Source organism: Trachypithecus francoisi, unplaced genomic scaffold, assembly GCF_009764315.1.
Source record: "Trachypithecus francoisi isolate TF-2019V2 unplaced genomic scaffold, Tfra_2.0 Lachesis_group18, whole genome shotgun sequence".
NCBI lineage: Eukaryota > Metazoa > Chordata > Mammalia > Primates > Cercopithecidae > Trachypithecus > Trachypithecus francoisi.
The window spans coordinates 50,629,461-50,641,457 of NW_022681463.1; the positions used below are offsets into that span (position 1 = coordinate 50,629,461).

The 11,997-nt window shown below is 34.5% G+C and overlaps 1 long non-coding RNA gene across 1 annotated transcript; it reads right to left on the reverse strand.

The window, feature by feature from the left end:
* Window positions 1–458: 458 nt before the first annotated feature.
* LOC117063428 lies at window positions 459–11,438 on the reverse strand. Its single transcript, XR_004428921.1, has 3 exons — window positions 11,242–11,438; window positions 2,873–2,935; window positions 459–830 (listed from the first exon to the last, which is right to left on the reverse strand). It is a non-coding gene; the product is annotated as an uncharacterized LOC117063428 (long non-coding RNA).
* Window positions 11,439–11,997: the final 559 nt, after the last annotated feature.

Consider the following 11,997-nt stretch of genomic DNA (forward strand, 5'->3'; position numbering starts at 1 on the left):
TATTTTTTAAATTAAAAACACAAATAAACATTTGAAACAAAAAAAAAAATAAGAGGCAGAGAAAAGAAAATAGGGCAGTGGAAACAAAAAGAAAAGAAAGGAAAAAATAGAAATAAAAAAATAAGAGAGTGGAAGAAAGAAGAGGGAGAAGAGGTAGGGAAGGAAGAAAACAACGAGGGATTATAATAAAAATTATATTTAAATGGTGTCTAAGTTTATATGTGCCTCACAACCAAATAGAAACTCTAGAAAGTCATTGGAAACCCACTGGCTTAGAAGTAGATATACTTCTTTTTTTATTACTGAATTTTCTAATTTTCTTAATCAGCACGTAATTTTTTTGTGCATAAAGCCATTCTGGTATTTTAAAGAGCTTTATAAAGGATTTCTAATTTTTCCAGATTTTAAAATTTTACAAAAGCCTAGATTTTGCCACTTTTAAAACACTTGACACGTTGTAAATTAATGCACCATTTTCTTGTTAAAATCAGCCTCGCAAAAAATGATCTGTAGCTGAAGAGGAGCAATAGCAAAGGTGTGTACTACTTCAAGGAAGTGCTAACTTCAGAGCCTGAATGAGAACATTTAAATGCTAAAATTTTTAGCAACAGCAAAAAGATGTTTCTGCAAAATATCTTTTTATTTTTATTTTTTCCTATTTTCCAAACTCCTTTTTCTCCATACATTCACTATTTCATTCTTCCAGTTTGGACTTTTCTGCCACCTTACCAATTTTCAGTGCCCATTCATCCTTGAAATGTTTCATTTTAACTTCTCCATCTCTCTTCCTCTGCAGTAATTGCAATGTAAGTTGGGTGTATGGTTCTGCTCTAAAAAATGAATTTAGTATGGGTAACATGTACCAGGCTGATGGCACTGCAAACTGAAGGCCATTATTTGAATCAGAGCAACTCACACATCAAACAACATATATCACAGTGCCTGAACAACTATTCTCAATTCTCAATGATTAACCCTTTGGCGTAAAATATAGTGTTAATTTTTTAAATGACTACATGATATAAGTATATGCTTGACAATACATATTGTATTGATGGTGATAATCCAGTAGTCATTAGGCACTACTGAATTTGAATGGCTTACAAAGGCAGAAATCTACTTATTAATGGTAAATTCCAATTAAATTTGTGATTGCACAGAAATTAACTTTCAAAAAGAGCACAAACACGTGTCAAAGACAACTTAGATGATTCTAATATCATCATTAACAAATTCTATATAGCAAACATAAAGTTCTAGTAATGTATCTCTTTAAATATAAATGGAAATAAATTATCCTTTCTCATCCATAAGTGATTATTTGTATTGACAATTTGCCAACTCCAGGATAGTTTTGATACTGTCTAAAATATCACTTCATCCCCACAAACATCAACTGATGGTGGTTTCATGAGGTTAATAGAACAAAAATGGGCCTAAGTCTCAAGATGCCTGGATTTAAGTAAGGCACATCTTCCAAGTGAACTAAGTGTATGAACTTGTACAAATTTGTAAAGTTTTCTGGGCATTACTTCAGCCAGTGTAAAAGAGTGGTAAATAATCACAAAGATTCCATGCTCTCCTAATATTCTCTGACGAAAATGGCCATGGGCTTTTGTACCTGTAGCAAAATCCCTATTGGATAATTAGAGAAATCTTGATAGTCTGTCTCAATATATCTTTAAAAGAATATGACCGTTTATGAGTAGTTAGAATGAGGAACTTTCTCTATGTTGTCATTCGATGTAGCCCTGAACTGAGTCTCTTTCTAAATTATGATCACATCATAAAACTTCACCCCACCATTAGAGCTTACTTTGTACTTTAATGTGTTTTGCATATCAAGATTCTCCTTAGAAAGTAAATTACCTTAGGGCACATCATACTTTATATCAGCCATTAGCGAATATAAGAACGCAGATTGGTTTATAATCAAAACTTGTAAGATAGAACATAATATATACATAGGGCTAGAGCCTTGCCTTTAAGGAAGGGAAGAGGATCAAAGAAGGAAAGAACAATTCCTAGCTGCTAACGCAAGTTTTGGTGGACTAAAAGGTTTACATTTATCAAGGATTAATGTGGTTATGAGATAACTTGAATTTTAATTATGTGAGGTAAACAATGACTAAAGGGAGATTTAACTTGAAGGGAAAAAATAGTAGAGAATGGAGCTTGATATCATTAAATATCAGTATTAGAATAACGATCATGAGATTGAGGGATTAATATCTAAGGATTATAATTGATACAAATGGGTAGAAATTACAAGAGGGAATTACAATGAAATGTTGGCATAAACTTCTTATATTTATAGTGATTTGAAGACAGAATCATGTGTTTATAAAGACAGCAGTGTCTTAATTCTTAGAAATTTTATATAAAGTTTGAAAAGTCATTGTCAGAATTTTTTGTAGACAAGATGCTTGCCTGAAATGAGTATTTAGATTAATATTCTGTAAAAATAGTTTTTAACATGGATCAAACTATTCATAACCTTTATTGGTGTATGATGTGGTAATTATAACTTAACATACTTTTACCTTTAATTTATAGTACTTTTTTCTAAACCATATCTCATAAATGAATGCCCAGCTTACCTATATGAAATATTGACTTTACCTTTATAGAAAGTTAAATTTAGTATAACCTTTGTAAGGAAAGCAATGTTCTTGTTATAAATACGTATGAACTCCACTTGAATTATAGCAATTAATTATTTTAATAAACATGAGGGTGTACTATCATTGTCATTTTACAGATGAGAAAATACAGCATCAGAATTGAAATAACTTCTCGAAGACTACAAATTTAGAAAACAGTTGTGGCCCAGTCTTTTATAACTTCAGAATCTTTGTCTGAAAATCCTTACCATTTCTTTCCTTATGATGTCAAACATGCGTGGTGTGTCTTGAGCTAGCTTTCAAGCAAAGATCTTTAAAAATAGAAGAGACAGCAAGCTATCTAAATGATTCAGTTACTTTTATATATAAAAACACTAGGGTGGATAAATTATCCCTGAAATTTCTTACTGCCTTTATGATGGTAGAGATAAACTGGAAAAAAAAATGAAATACAATGAAGAAATTTGCACACTGTTATTAGATGAAAAGGTTCTTGCAGTAACTTGTTATAGAAGTCTGTGAAAAGCAGAATTGATTTTTATCAGTCTGATATTGCTCAGAGGAAATAGTCACTGCTTAACACAGAAGAATGAGCTAAATTGCCTCTAAGCTGCCATCATCTATATGAATATAGAAGTCAAATTTTAACTACTTTTCCTGGAAAAGATACATATGATGAACATTAAAATAAAATACACATGGTCTTTTCAGAAATTTAACAATTTTCTTCAAGCCAGCGACTCTGCCAATTTGCTAAGAAACAAGAATTTTAAGAAATGTTAGGTTCTAAATACAAGGCTATGAGAAAAAGTCTAGCATTACCACACATATCTCAAGATGGTTTTGGATTGAGTATTTTAATTTTTTGAAATAGCCAGCAGCTTGTTGGGAGATAACCTAAATTAAGAGTTGCTGCCATGAGAATAATTGCATTTTCCCACCCATTGACATTGTCTAACATTAAATCTGCATTCATTACGGACCAGTGAGATAGGCAGTTTTAGTTATTTTTTTCCAATTATAGAAAAATAGTAGAAACTATTAAATGTAGACAGAAAAATTATACCATCAATGGAATGAAGCACTAATAAATCATAGAATAACAGTGTAGGCCTAGTGTTATCCACTTTTCTTTCTTTTTTTTTTTTTTTTTTGTTGTTCTTTTACTAGTAGCTATTTCATATAAACCTTGTGATGAAATCACATTCAATAGAATTTGGGGGACTATTGGATTAACTCAAGCTGTCTTTTCCAAAAAGTAAAACATAAAAATGCAGTGTCCATGGTCTTTAATAATTATGTGGTCAGAATTCACAAACGAGGCCACTGAGTTTCTCTTTCAATTTTCTTTGGTTTTCCTTTATATTAATAGATAAAAGTTTGTATTGGCTTATAAATATGATTTGCAGGAACTGCAAAGCTCTTCAGTTTATTAAGGCTTTCTGGTAAGATGCTCATGACTGACACTGGAAACCCATTATGTTGCTTCCTTCTGCTACCTGAGTTCATTGAGATGTTCTGAGAGCATGGCATATACTTTCTGAACACTCCTAATTGAAAGCTGCCTAATCACCCTGAAGAAATACTTCCAAAATATTATTTTTGTATGCTCTTCTTTCCTCCATTACTTTGTTTTGTATCTTAGAAATAGAAGCAGTAAGTTGAAGCAGGAGAAAAAATTGGAGAAAACAATTTATATCACTCCTCCTTAAACTACATAATGTGAATATATAATATTTTGAGAATTCCTTAAAGTTTGAAAAAATTAACTGGACAATCATATTATTGATAAATCAGATAACTTCTTCCATCCTGCTTTAGTCACATTCAATAAGAAAGGAATACTTTCTTTTTCAAAATCTGCAGTTTGATCTGAGATATTAATTCATTTAGGGGGTCAAGGCTGCAGTGAGCCACGATCATGCCACTGCACTCCAACCTTGTCAACAGAGCAAGACTCTGTCTCAAAAAAAATGAATAAAATATTAAAATAAATAAACAAATATAAACAATATTTTAATATATAGTACATATTTGAATGTACCTTAGTGTTTTTCTTAGAATAAATATCAAATGATAATGCACAGTCTATAAATACATGACGGAGTGACTGCAGATAATGATAGTAATATCTTGATGGAGAAGAAATCAGATTTTCTTTAAGCTTAACATTTAAAAAACACAATTGTTCACCCCAAATTTAGAGAAAATACAAAGACTAGCTAAATGTATAGCATTAGAAGCTAAAGTCTCTCTTTGGCCACTTAAAACAATGCAATAGATTCCAATAGCTGGACACAAGTCAACAGCGACAAGAAACAGCTGATAATAGGTGAGTCTCTCTATCCGGTTGTTTAGCATGTTAAATGAGAGCCATTTCATTTTAGGAATAACACCTCTTCTTTATGTCATTAATCCCTTCCTTTCTCCCTCAGTACCTTTCTCACTTCCTTCCTTCCCTCCTTCCTTCCTTCCCTCCCTCCCTCCCTCCCTCCCTCCCTCCCTCCTCCCTCCCTCCTTCCTTCCTTCCTTCCTTCTTCCTTCCTTCCTTCTTTCCCTCCTTCCTTCCTTTCTTTTCTTCTTCATTGATGATTGCTATTTGATTACTAGGCCTTATACTAAGAAGCAAGACACAGTGGCGAATGCAATAGTGTGGCTTTGTTCTTCACATAACTTAGAGTCTAAAGTGGAAGGCAGATGGCTATCAAATTTGCATACAAAAACTCTACAATTTTGTACATTGTAAATTATATAATATTATGGTAAGTAGGATGGAGCCAATGGCCAAATATTTTGAAATAGATTTATAGTAATAGCAAATCCAGTATCAGCATTAGATAGGGTAGTTAAAGAAGGCCTCTCTAAGAAAGTAGCACTTAAATTGATATTTGAATAATGATGAAGAGACATCCATGAAAAAGAATGATTGTGGGTATGGGGGAGAAGTATTCACACAAGAGAACAGCACAAACAAACAGATTCAAATACTCCAATATGTGAAAGATGAGCAGTGTGGCTAGATGGTAGTGAGTAAGGAGAAGAGTGAATTGGGTCTTCTACGGTGTTAGTAGACTGTATTGTCTATGTAGAGCATACTTACATAGACGGTAGTGTCTATTGCACACCTAGGCTGTATGATAGAGTCTATTGCTTCCAGGCTACAAACTTGTACAGAATGTTATTGTGCTGATTTCTGTAAGCAATTGTAGCACAGGGGTATTTGTGTCTCTAAACATATCTAAACATAGAAAACATACAGTAAAATCATAGTATTATAATCTTAACGGACCACTGTTCTATATGAGATCTGTCATTGACCAAAATGTTATGTGGTACAAGATTTTATTTCCAGATAAGGTCACATTCTGAGGTACTGAGAGTCAGGGCTGTAACATACTTTTCTGTGAGACAAAATTCAACTCATAATAGCCACCTATCAAGGAGCACAGAGAGAAAAGAAACAAAGCTTGGAAATGCACATTTGTGGAATCTCAATGGGTACATTTCTTTTGGTGGAGACACTGATAAAGATTGTGGAGTGTTAGCTAGAAGAAAGTCAGCCTGTATTTCCACCATGTTAAAATAAGAGAATAATTTAAGGTAGGAATGGTAAAGAGCTTCAAGTCTATTGCAAGGAATAAAAGGAAGGCAGAAACAGTCCTCAGCAACAAATGTAACTCAACATTATTCAATAAAGCAAGAAAATGTGAAATATCTTAAAAAGATTAACAGAGAAGTTATTATTAAAATATTGTTTTATAATTTAGGTTTTGGTGTGCTCTGGACACTCAATAATGAATAACAGCCAATTTCTAAGACTAAAGGGATTCTATATGGCTAATTAGCCCTCTGTTTTCTATGTATATGTTGGAAAGGGGAAAGCCTCCATCCAGCTCACTCCGGAAGGACTTTGATTTTACATTATGTACAAAAATAAATTCTGTCATCCCTAGTGACATAAATGTAGAAAATAAAGCAAATAAAAATGTGAAAAGATAAAAGCTTGTCTTTATAATCTAGAAACTGAGGATTTTTAAAAATAATACTGAAATGTTGAAAATTACATTAGAAAATATAGGCCGGGCGTGGTGGCTCAAGCATGTAATCCAAGCACTTTGGGAGGCCGAGACGGGCGGATCACGAGGTCAGGAGATCGAGACCATCCTGGCTAACACAGTGAAACCCCGTCTCTACTAAAAAATACAAAAAACTAGCCAGGCGAGGTGGTGGGCGCCTGTAGTCCCAGCTACTTGGGAGGCTGAGGCAGGAGAATGGCATAAACCCGGGAGGCGGAGCTTGCAGTGAGCTGAGATCCAGCCACTGCACTCCAGCTTGGGTGACAGAGCCAGACTCCGTCTCAAAAAAAAAAAAAAAGAAAAGAAAATATAGAGATATTTGAATATGTAAAAAATATCCAAAATATGGTAAAAAATGTAAACAGCATCAAGAGTCAACAAATTCGCCTTAGTATTTCTTTTGCTAAAACTTACAATACATAAGAATTTCTACTAAACTAATTTTACAATGACAAAAAAAATGAAGGGCTTAGAGCAAGAGTGGTATAAGGCAGAGAAAATAAGACAAATATGTATATTTTTAAAGTAATATCACATCTTATTTAAGCAAAAGCATGTGTGTAGCATACATGCATATATATCTATAGAAAGAGAAACATACAATTATAGTCTATGAATAGTACTTAATTTAGGGTGATAAGAACTTAACAAGTTTACCTTCTTTAACATATTAATATATTCAATTTGAAAATAAAGCAGGGAAAAGCAATAAATGTTTTGTTGTGAAAAATTGAGCATATCCAGCTTTTCCAGGTATTTTGGGGGGCGTTCAGTTCACTCTATCTTTCACTAGTTTTTTTAATCTACTGAATATTCATGATCCTTCTCTGAGCTAGGGTTTAAAAATGAAAACTATACTTGCTCTTATGGGACTTGTATTCCAATGGATAAAATAGATCTGAAAACAAGTGCATTATTTTCTACTGTAATAAGCACTATAAGGTTAATCAAGAAATTTAGAGATAAAGATTTTTTTATAATTCTCTTTTCTTTCTTTTGTCAACTCACACATATTTTGGCCCTAGACAATGGTTCTATTTCTAAACTTCTAATCTTGTCTTAAAGTTAATAAAACAGGGAAATGTACAGGATATTTAAAGGTTGGATTAATAAGTGAAAGCAGTAATAAAAATTAACTTTCAGAAACATGTGAATAAAACATGGAGATCACAAGAAGGTGTGTATTTTAATTAATATATGCATTTTTCACTGTATTAAAAATGTAACTCCATGTTTCTCATGATAGTGCATAAATATGGCTCAATTTAGTAAAGATAGATGTAATTCATTATAAGACAGGTTAATTCAATGTTCTTTTGAACCCACGTTGCAGTGTATGTCATTTATGTGCCTTGTTTGGGAGAAGAATAGCTCAAATTAGTTCCATAAGCAATTTGGGTAATTTCTCTAGCTCTCCAAAACTATAAAATGAAGAACAACATTCTACAGTTTTGCTTTCTCTGTATTGTATGCAATGAAATAAGCAGAAAAGTAACAGAAAACCATGACAAATATGGTTTCACATTTATTCAGTATAGTTCTAAAATGCTCCACAAGAAGGTCTATAGAACTGAGGAAGTGGAAAATATTCTCTCATCACGTTCTTGCACTCTCTACATAAAGCTGATTTAAAGGAGGAATTGCTCAGTAAATAGTTTCTACAGAAGCAGTTTAACCAGTTTCCTAGGGAGCATAGTTGCTCAGGAAACTCAGATATAGTATGACACAGAGGCTGTGACTGGACACCTGCTGGTGTATACAGTTTCATGCTGCCATTTTTATCCATTTCTTCTCTCTCTCCTGGCTGTGCTCTCATATGGCAGAAGTGCAAAGTTGGGAAACCAGTGCAGTTCTTGGCGCTGGGTGAAGGAAATAAAATTGCTCATCGGTTTACTATAAAGACCACCTTTGGTAGATAAATTTGTTTTTGAGAGCAGATTAGGCAACATGTTTTCTACCCTGCAAAGACTTTCCATTGATCATTGGGATACTCCCTGAGGATTTACCACAATTACAGTCTTTGGAAGCCCTGGCACATTAAAAAATGGTAATTGAATTTCATGAGAGCCATTTTCAAATCTCTGCTCATTTGAGAAAATAAAATCAAGGGCATAGGTGTATAAAGCATACTATAAACCTCAGACTAGTTTCCTAAAAAAGCAGGCATGTGTTTCCTTTGAAATATATAATTCATAAATATAAAATATATGTCAGGGTACCTCTTTGAGATATTTCAGTCAATAAATAATTCTGATGTTAAATAATCTTTTATTTTTATATAAAATAAAAGTTGCTTGAACATCAAATGTATATGTGTTTATCCTTCTATCTATATAAATAAATGGGTTTTGGCTTTTGTAAAAGATTGGCATCTCATTTTTGGTTGGTATTCTTTTAAAATGTGAAATAACGATGGTGATGTGGGAACGTGTGCTGGAAATGTGACTTGTGGTCTCTGCACACCAGGCTGCCACATTTAGCAGCTGTTCAGTAGACATGAGGAACTAAGCAACAGAACACAAGCCATTGGACTGGGGACCCTTAGATGACACAGCGTTATAAAAAGAGACAAAAAAATAAACTTTGCAATTAATCAAGAGCAGTCCCTTAGGTCTGAGGCTCAGCATTATCCATGGCTTCTGCATTCTGTCTGTGAAGCTTTTAGAGACAGGCAATCACAACTATGTCTCGCAAATGTTGCATTGTAGCAGATTATAGTAAAATCAGTGATATTTTAGCAGTCAACAATCTCAGATATTGAGAGAGTAGAAGAGAGAAAGAGTGGCCTAAAAACTGAATTCACATTACTATAGAGTTAAAGTGGAATTAAAATGGTTTTACTTAATGTTTAAATTTTCCATTAATTTTGTGTGCTTTGAAAGTTAATGGAATCCTGAGACCCTATTGTTACCACACTGCTTGCTTAGGATGCCATCACACTTCTGATCTGCGTCTTCTTTTTGTCAAGGTTTCCCTGGGTATAAAACACTCATGGGCATTTCCATCTTTCTAAGAAAAAAAAGGAAAAGTCTTACAGTGGCCTACGTGCCCCTCAGCAATCTGGCCTCTCTTTCGCACCTCCCTTTTGCACCCTGCCCTGGCCTCGGCACTCTTTCCTCGTGTGCTCTGCATGTTCCTGCCTCGGATCCTTTCCCTCTTATTCTTTCTGTCTTGAAAACTCATCCCCAAATAGTTGATGGTTCACTTCCCAATTCCTTCAGGATGCTATTGAAATGTCATCTTCTTAAGAATGCCTTTTTCTATTCCCTTGTCTAGATGCCAATCCTCAGCCCTCTTTATCCCTTTTATCTCTCTTTACCTTTCTAATTATTTTCTTCTTAGCATGCATCATTACATGACATACACGCTTATGATTTTGTTCAATTTACCAAATAGAATATAAGTTGCAAGAAGTCAGAGGCTCTTTATCTTATTCACCGCTATACTCTAAATATCCAGAAAACTTCCTGGAACTTATCAGATGATCAAAATATTAGTGGTTTGGATGAATGAAGAGATCTCAAGTAATTGAGATATCGTTCATAATCAGGATATTGTTCATAATCCTCAGGAGTTACCTTAGATAACGTACTTACTTTCTCAGATTTTCTGGCTGTCTCTTTTCATGAAAGAGAGCAGAGAACTCACTTCAAAGTATTCATCAATAACAGATATTCATCTTTCGAGTGGCTCCCCATTGTATTAAAAAGGACAGTTTATCGATCCTTCTTGAGGACTTTAAAATTAAACATATGCACCTCTTTGTCTTATTAATTGACATGGAGACCATAAGGGGGAAAAAAAGCTGAAAATAACCAAAGCATGCTAATCTATGTGTTAATAATCTATGCTATGGGACACACTCTGCTTTGGTTGTTTGCTACTTTTAAAAATCAGGTATTAGAGATAAATATATTATTGTCGTAATGACTGAAACAATGCTAAATATGAGTTGGAGGATGGAGGATAAAGTTTCTTGTCTTAGCTTGAATTTCCTCAAACATAGACTTGAGATGAGGCATTGTGTGCAGATGGTTTGGGAAGCAATGCCCGGGTGCAGCAGGGAAGAACTAGGGAGAGTGAGGCAGGGAGGAAGGGAAAAACAATACCAACGTGCATTTTTGACTTTATCGTTATGGGCAACAGATGCTTCTAGGAAGCATATAGGATGCTTTTCAAGATTGTGCAATCCAATAATTTGTCTATCAGCTTTCATTTTAATTGATCAAAAATTGCTTCTTCAGAGTGTTTTTTCCTGTCTTTTTGAGTTGCACTTTCTGTGGGCCCTTCCTCTTTTGTCCTTGGCAGAAATCATGGGGGAGGCATGGGAGATGGACCGCTGGGATATTAGTAATAAAGTGATGAAAACCGCACCCTGCACTCAATCCATATGCACCCTGCATTAAATCTTCTCAGTTACTTAGTCTTCATGGTCTCTACAAATAATTTAATATGCAATGGTCAGCGAAATAAGCTACAGAAGCTGCAATCATCCTGACTCCAACTGGCCCCCAGGTTGCTAGTGATATTTTTCATCTCACATTTCCACCACCAATCCTAGATATGCCAACCCTTCAAGCAGCATTTCATCTGGCCTTCGTTGCTTGCCTGATGGAGTGACCCAGATCTTCATCTCTGAGAAGTCCAAGCTCTTGAGTTCCTTAACCCAGACCTCAATTGCTCCAGTTGTTTTTCCCCATTCTACTAGGCATGGAAGACCACCAGAGGCCCAAGAGGAAGTTCCGATGTCAACACTTCCTCCCTGCCACCATTATGTAATAGAGAACCCTATTCTACTGTGTTCCCTACCACAAATGTTCCCACCTCTCATACCTAAGAAACCAAGACATGTAATCCATCAGAGCCTAAGATTTCAGAGGAAGGAAGACTACATTCCTCAAGGTGACTGGCAGTGGTGGTGAGAAAGGCCAGTCTTCTTTCATCAATGAACTTGTATGTTCCACTATTCGATTCAAATTTCCTATTTCAAGAAATCATTTCAATGCATACACTGTATTCTTGCAGACAACATTGCAACCCTGAGGAGTGTTTTGTTAGACATAGTACCATAGTTGAGTCTTTTATAATAACACATCCCATTATAACACTAGCCTGGTAATTCTGGATAATATGACATAGGATAGAATCAGTGGATCTCACAGTCATGTTCTCATTGTTACCCTATCTTTTCTATAAAATGGATCTTTTAAACTGAAATGATATCACATGTTATAAATCTTAGATGTTGGTGTTGTCAGTAAAACTAAGGGCAGGGAAGGCAAATCAGTACTAAAGTA